We start from the raw sequence: 6,731 nt of genomic DNA on the forward strand, positions 1-6,731 counted from the left end.
TCGTAATATATATATATATATATATATATATATATATATATATATATATATATATATATATATGTAGATATGTATATATATGTGTATATATATAGATATGTATATATATATATATATATATATGTGTATATATATATAGATATATGTGTATATATATAGATGTAAATATACATGTGTATATATATGTAGATATGTATATATATATATATGTAGATATGTAAATATATATATGTATATATATGTGTCTGTGTGTGTGTATGTATGTGTGTATATGTATGTGTATATATATATGTTGATATGTGTATATATATACATATATGTGGATGTGTATATATATATATATATATATATATATATATATATATATATATATATATGTGTGTATATGTAGATGTGTATATGTAGATATGTATATATATGTATATATATGTTTATGTGTGTGTGTGTCTGTGTGTGTGTGTATATATATATATATATATATATATATATGACAGCAACACTCATAACAATGACAACACAATTACATTGACAATCATGTTACGTTATTTTTAAAATGTTTCCTTTTCTTTTTCATGACCTCTTTAACACACTACTTCTCCGCTGCGAAGCGCGGGTATTTTGCTAGTATTAAATAAAAGTGACATTTTATGCAGCATCAAAGCACATATTTTTCCTTATAGAACTGTCTTGACATGAACAAATTAAAAACACAATAGCATGACAAAGATGGAAATGAAAAAAACAGTTTAGGCATTAATTCTCGGTTCAGGAGCATGCATTAAACACAGATTTGGCTATAAAATTATTTTGCCAGATATGTGTTTCCAATAGGTGAGAAAGCACTGAAAGTCAGTACTAAGAGCTAGTCTTAATTAATTTATCAAAATAGCCACAGTTCAGGCATTAGGCTCACCAACAACATTTTCCAATACTCCTTTGCAAACAATTTTTCTGAGCTTCTGGTGCCCCATCTAATATAGAATTGCAGGGCCCTTCATTTATTTGGATGATTTTCATTCTGTATTTGTTACTCTTTGCTGTGCATAACCACTTTGAAGTCAGACTGACATCCACAGATGTTACAGAGATCACATACTGTATATTATATAGTACGGTCACATCACACCATACTATACCAGAACATCTGTTTCCTACAAATTAAAAAGTCACAATCCCTTGCACCTCAGCAACTTAAAAACAACAAATCTTGAAATCTATTCTTCTTCTTGGGGTTTGCCACAGCGGATCATCTTCTTCCATGTCTTTCTGTCCTCTGCATCTTGTTCTGTTACACCCATCACTCTATCATTAGCATCCTTCTTCCAATATACTCAGCAACTCTCCTCTGCACATGTCCAAATGAACACAATCTTGCCTCTCTGACTTTTGTCTCCAAACCGTCCAACTTGATCCGACCCTCTAATGTACTCATTTCTAATCCTATCCATCGTCGTGACACCCAGTGCAAATCTTTGCATCTTTAACTCTGCCACCTCCAGCTCTGTCTCCTGCTTTCTGGTCAGAGCCACCGTCTCCAACCCATATAACATAGCTGGTCTCACTACCGTCCTGTAGACCTTCCCTTTCACTCTTGCCGATACTTGTCTGTCACAAATTACTTCTGACACTCATCTCCACTCATTCCACCCTGTCTCCACTCTCTTTTTCACCTCTCTTCCACAATCCCCATTACTCTGCACTGTTGATCCCAAGTATTTAAACTCATCCACCATAGCCAACTCTAAATCTTGAAATCTATTAATCCCCCTAAATAAGATTACAAACTGAACATTTTGATAAAGTAAACCAGAATTTGGTTCTGTAAGTGAAAAATTCCAAACCATTAAATTTTTCAAACAGATGATAAACAAAAGTAGTTCTTACAAAACATTACAAAATTATTTAAATGAATTTGTAAGTAATAAACTAGATAAACCATCACTGGCAATTCCAGTCACAAAAATTGCGGTTCCCCTTTACTTCTGCATTGTTCTGTAGAAAAGCATTGCTAGAATCTAAGTCAAAACATAAACATACTTATTTTAAACATCACAGTAAGCACTGCGTTTTCATTCTAGATTAGTACATATTCCGCAGTTGAATAAATAGATTTAATTTTCAGTTCCTGTCAATGTATATACTACTTGTGTCCATTTTTAAAAAGTCTGCAGTTTTTTTCTGGAGTCAATAATTCTCTGTTAGCACACTGGTGACATACATTGATTTTATACTATATGTATTTTATATTATTCAACAGAGTCTTACAGACAAATATAAACCATGTGCATACTTCAATTGTTTAACTATCTCTGCACTCACTAGGGACAGTACTGCTAAACTGACTTCTTTCGAATATCACACACATTGTTAATGTTGCTCACTGAACTGGCATCCTTGAGGTAGTTAAGTGTTTAAATTCAGTGGTTTCCAAACTCAGTTCTGGGGACCCCATGTGCCTACAGATTTTTGTTCCAACCAGACTGACAATCACTGATAATAGCTAATAACTGATCTCATTTAATGTAGTGGTTATTTTTCCCTTTCTCATATTCTGCATTCAGAAAATCACTGTAGTATAATTTTTACAATTAAAAGACATTTACAAATATTTGCACTTTTTTCTTTAGCTGTAAATGCTTAATTTGTTTTAGTTGTTTTCTAATTATTTTGCCCTTTTTCTGTGTAGTTTGTTCACTTCACTGTACCCTAATAATAATGATTAAAAACAAGGAGAGCAGACACCCAGGCAACACTGAATGATGACAGGCTGGTACTATTTTACCATCATACCCTTTAATTATTAAATAATGGATTAAAATTATCAGAACATGTAGAAAATCAAAAAAAAAAAAAAAATAAGATGAAATTATTGTAAAAAAGATTTATCCCCATATAACTACTTATATATTTTAATAACATTTTAGTAAACTTACTTTTGCAACTTCTACATTGTCCCCAAAACACAGAAACTCAGAAATAATGGCTCACTTAATTAGAATGAGTCCAATAAAAAACTGAAGCTGGTTGTAACAAAAACTTGCAGCCACAGTGAGTCCTTTAGGAATGAGTTTGCCAACCACTGGTCACCTACTACTATACAGCAATCACTATTAAAAAGCATTCTACAATGTATAATGTAAACAAGAATTCATCCTAATGAAAGTACATATACACACTGGTTTAAACAAAATGTAGTAAACAACAGGAAAAAAATTCCACCAGGTAATTCTGCCATCCCAAATGAGCTGCTTTGTGCCATCTACCAGTTGAACTACATGGAAGCAAACTGCAACACCATACCCATATGTGGTACTGAATCAGAGTCCATTTGCATCCTAAATGAGAAGAGTACCTAGACTAGAGCTACATGATACCCGATTGATTATATATTTTTTAATATAATGAAAACTACTGCTGTGATTATGTATATTGATGTTTATTGATATTTACAGTCATATTTATTGTCTTTAATATTCTTTTAACACAGCCTTAAAAGTTTGGCAAATAAGCATTTCACCTTATATTGTACTGAGTAATGGTATGTGACAAATAAAACTTGATTTGGAGGAAAAAAATGGCTTATAGCATAATTCATAGTAAACAGTGCAGTTTGCTTTTTGAATTACAATTAACTGCCCCAGCTGCGATTAAATGCGTCTATAAACGTTTTGGACAAGGGTAATTTAGAACACCATTTGAGTTTAAGAACTGAGAATTATTTTAGCATAGTCAAGTACAAGGTAGAAGTGATATATTAATATTAAAAATCTTTCCTTAGTATAAACAATCTTTTTTTTTTTTTTTTTTTTAAATATTATGATGATAACATATTCTGTGATTACCATCTTGTAAGCCTACCTGAGGCAGCACTTGGAGTGACTGCTGTACTTACTGCATATACTGCTGTATTTTCCACATTTGGGGTCACAAGAGAACTGTCAATTATCCAAAAAGCACAGGGAGAATGACTGAACCCAGCCCATGACAGGACACCAGTCCAAAACAATAGATTGACGGGTAATAATAGATCAATCTATGGGCCTTTTTATTGTTGCTAGAGAGCAACTACAAACCCTATACTGAAAGCAACAGAGCATGTGCAGTAGTTAAGTTACCAGCTGCATATTTGTGAATGTAAGTAATCATTAATTCTGTCTCATACGATCTTATCCAGATTTTTTAAACCTAAAATCATACTATTTGATGACACACCTCAAATCAATAATTTTTCTTAAGTAAAATGATAAAGTACTAACTGTAATCCAATACCTAGCCAATTTTAAAAACAAAGATAAGAAGAAAAGGCTTAAACATCTAGAAATGATTAACGCCCTTACCTTAACACGGTAAGAACATGAAATCGTTTACCACTGACAGATGTAACACCATTGTATACTATTCAAAAAAGGACACGTCTAGTATACGCACGAAACGAAATGTATCGCGTGCAAGCAATTCATAACGGGTTATCTATGAAAAATGCGATACCGCGATACGTCGGCAAGAACTGTTTCATGTAGTTATAATGTGATAAACGGGGTGGAAAAGAACAGCACAGGAGGCAAACCCCAATGCAAGCAGTTGACTGACAGTACCCTGGGTGGGAGACGCCCTAGCCCCCTCCCCCCCATTTTATAGACAGGTGCCCCCCCGCTTTGGGGGATTGACAGTTAGACTACGCGGGGCTCTTCGGCCGCACTGCGCCAAACTAGAGAGAAATACGCTGAAAGGGCACATATTTTAACTCTTTCACCTTGAATTGTTCCCAAAGGTTTAAAAGTGCATAGAAGAGAAGGGCGTTTCGACCTTCTGAAGCCTAAACAAGATTTACGACACATCTTATCCGCAACAACTACAGCTGTTAAAGTTAAAGCGAAACTGCGCGTGCCGCTTCGATACTTCCTTCTAAAATAGGAAGCTCCAGCTGAATGTGATGTATTTAGATTTATTAGTGTACAAGACCCCGCTCCCCAAAACCCGCCATTTACATGATATGACCGTTTGGCTAAGAAGTGGTCTGTGCGGCATGTGGGTTGCTGAGAATCACAGTTACACCCACATATACCGTTTCTATCTTCTTTTTTTGTAGCTGCAGCTGGAGAGATCTTAGCCGCCGCCCGAAAGCTGCAGCCAGCACACGTCGGAGAGTAGATACTGTAACGTGTTAAAAAAAAAAACTTCTCTATGACAAACTTTTTAACCGTGAAATCAACTTCTTTTTCAATCATCACCTCTATTCAAAGTAAGCATCTTTGTAAAGACGGGAAAAAAGATTTGCTTTAATTACCTGTAGAATGATAAATTCCTCTCAGGGTGTGAAAATAAATCCCTACTAAAATTCCAGCTTTCCTCCTTCTCGCGTTCTCTCCCTCTCTCAGTAATCAGACAGACGTCCCGAGTGAGACTCGAAGAGCGGCGCGCCTCTCTGACGTCACCACTCTCGCCCAACTTTGTGTATGTACTGGGAAAGCAAAGCGGTGGCAGCGGTGTTTGTAAAGTAAGTGCCCAGCGCAATGCTTCTCCTTCCTTTAGATAAACAGTAACAAGCCATATAAAATGTTTACGTTTTTTTTTTCAAAAAGGTGTCGTGTAGACTTTCAACTAAAATAAAACATATTCACTGAGTAGCACTTCGAAGAGGAGACTTGAAAAATGCCATTTACTTTCAAGACTCGTTTACTTATCGTTTACATTTCTAATGGGCGGGGTTTGAGTTTTTTACTCATCCGCTGGTGGCTCGTTTACTTATCGTATACATTTCTAATGGGCGGGGTTTGAGTTTTTTACTCATCCGCTGGTGGCGGATACATGGAGTTTATCTTCACAGCATTGGCCGCAAGTCGGGCGGCAGGCTGTATCAAGACACCATTCAAGCACACACCTACGTCATTTAACAGAATGTCTGTAAATTGTGGAAGGAAACTAAAGCACCTGAAGGCACTCTGTAGGAATTTTAAGGAGAACGTGCCACATGGAACAGACCGGGAATCAAATCCAGTCAAAAATCAAATTTTATTTGCCACATACAGTTATACACAGTATAATATGTAATGAAGTGCTTAGTTGCTGAACTCCAAGACTGTGCATGAGAATATAAAAGACAATACACAGTAAATACTCAACTCAGTAAACAGCACCACTGTATTAATACAGAAACAATATATAACAATATAACAATATTGTGAATTTCCCATTGGGATTAATAAAGTATCTATCTATCTATCTATCTATAATGAAACAGCAGCATTAACATTTAGCTATCATGTAGAACTAGGCACTGCCTTCATTTCGGATGCTGACGGACTGTGGAAAGAAGCACCTCCTCAGTCTCTCTGAGCTGGTCTTCAGGCAGCAGTTAGCATTTATCTGTCTGCAGCACAGAGAAGTGGCTACTCTTGGGATGGCTGGTATCTCTGATAATTTTCTTTGCCCTAAGTTAGAGATTGCTCATCCTGTGATGCATTCTGTTGACCACACTACTCTCTGCACAGCTTTGCGGTGCAGGGTGCGTGTGCTGTTTCCAAACCAGGCGGTAATACTTCTTGTCAGGATACTTTCAATGGTGGAGTTATAGAAATAGTGGGAGGGCAGCCTGAAATCCTTAAGGCATCTCTGGCTGTAAAGACATCTGTGCCTTCTTCACCAAGATGTCAGTGTGCTTGGACTAGATCAGGTCCTCTGAGATGTGGACACCGAAATACCTGAAACAGTCTACCATCTCCACCTAAGTG

The 6,731-nt window shown here is 35.9% G+C and overlaps 1 protein-coding gene across 4 annotated transcripts in view; it reads right to left on the minus strand.

Moving 5' to 3' along the window:
- pacsin2 (protein kinase C and casein kinase substrate in neurons 2) overlaps nt 1-5,469 on the minus strand; it is a 108,183-nt gene extending 102,714 nt beyond the window's left edge. For 2 of the 4 annotated variants that reach the window (XM_028816955.2, XM_028816948.2), the window contains exon 1: nt 5,288-5,469. The gene's annotated coding sequence lies outside the window, so the exon portion shown is untranslated. The remainder of the gene's footprint in view (nt 1-5,287) is intronic. The other 2 variants (XM_028816941.2, XM_028816935.2) reach the window with 1 other exon arrangement.
- Between the last annotated feature and the right edge of the window lie 1,262 nt (nt 5,470-6,731).

The sequence above is a fragment of the Erpetoichthys calabaricus genome, chromosome 1 (assembly GCF_900747795.2).
Source record: "Erpetoichthys calabaricus chromosome 1, fErpCal1.3, whole genome shotgun sequence".
NCBI lineage: Eukaryota > Metazoa > Chordata > Cladistia > Polypteriformes > Polypteridae > Erpetoichthys > Erpetoichthys calabaricus.